Source organism: Sinocyclocheilus rhinocerous, unplaced genomic scaffold (genome assembly GCF_001515625.1).
Source record: "Sinocyclocheilus rhinocerous isolate Xijiao unplaced genomic scaffold, SAMN03320098_v1.1 scaffold2829, whole genome shotgun sequence".
Classification (NCBI taxonomy): Eukaryota; Metazoa; Chordata; class Actinopteri; order Cypriniformes; family Cyprinidae; genus Sinocyclocheilus; species Sinocyclocheilus rhinocerous.
Genome location: NW_015638929.1, coordinates 280,849 through 282,288, shown reverse-complemented (window position 1 = coordinate 282,288; position 1,440 = coordinate 280,849). Strand labels below are relative to the sequence as shown.

General features: G+C 34.2%; 1 protein-coding gene across 1 annotated transcript in view; it reads left to right on the top strand.

The window, feature by feature from the left end:
• The window catches only part of LOC107750042 (rho GTPase-activating protein 7-like), a 68,840-nt gene that overhangs the window by 9,473 nt on the left and 57,927 nt on the right, over nucleotides 1-1,440 (top strand). The window lies entirely within an intron of this gene.

Here is a 1,440-nt window from a genome sequence, read left to right as displayed (position 1 = left end):
ACAAAACAAGCAGTTAGTGAATGAATAAATGCATACGAATGTAAACTTATTGATTTGTTTTTTTTTTGTTTATTATGTGAGTTTTTAATGATTTAAGGTTAATGATTGAACACAAATAGCCTAGGTTAACCATGGAAAACCAAATTGCATTGCATTAAACACAGTGGTGTAATGTAACGAAGTAATAATACCTCATTACTGTACTTGAGTATTTTTTGGGAGTATCTGTACTTTACTTGAGTTTTTATATTTCAGCCAACTTTTACTTTTACTCCACTACATTTCCTAATTAAAATGTATACTTTTACTCCGGTACATTTCCCCAAAGCATATTCGTTACTTATTACAAAACAGTCAGATGTCAGAAGAACACAGACTGCAGGAAAGCAGGTGTGACGAATCAGTGGTCTGGCGTTTGCAAGTTAGACTCCTAAAAACACCTTTGCTCATGCGCACACAAGTGCACGCACAACCGCGGATGATTCATTTTCCACTCAAGTCGAGTCTGGGGTGTGCAATATACACTATATCTTCTGCGATAATATGGTAAGTGCTGTTATAATGATGTGCGATCTGACATTATCAAGTAGGCTATATCACCAAATCACACAGTAACGAAGTAATAATACTTCGTTACAGTACTTAAGTATTTTTTGGGAGTATCTGTACTTTACTTGAGTTTTTATATTTCAGCCAACTTTTACTTTTACTCCACTACATTTCCTAATTAAAATGTATACTTTTACTCCGGTACATTTCCCCAAAGCATATTCGTTACTTATTACAAAACAGTCAGATGTCAGAAGAACACAGACTGCAGGAAAGCAGGTGTGACGAATCAGTGGTCTGGCGTTTGCAAGTTAGACTCCTAAAAACACCTTTGCTCATGTGCACACAAGTGCACGCACAACCGCGGATGATTCATTTTCCACTCAAGTCGAGTCTGGGGTGTGCACTGTACTTTACTTGAGTTTTTATATTTCAGCCAACTTTTACTTTTACTCCACTACATTACCTAATTATTTAGGTAATGTATAATTAATAATTAATTAAATAATAATTCAGGGCATTCAAAATTGTAGACGGCAAAAATTATTCTGTATTGCTTTTTATATTTACATAATTTAATATAGTTAACTTAATCTATATCACACAAAGAGTACCGTTTTTCTGCAGATATCAGCATGATAACACATTTAATAATCATTTTATGCAAGTATTGCTTGTTTTTGCTCAATTTTGCCAACGAAAATAGTTCCAAACAAAGATCACAGCACTCTTTTGCATCTCTGAGTAATGGATGGTGTTTACTTATTGAATGAATCAGCTTTTTGTACGAATCAGGTGAATAAATGATTCAGTGATTCACTCATTAACACAGTCAAACACTTTGTTCCTGAATGAATCAGTCGTTTGAATGAATCGGTTGACAATGACTCA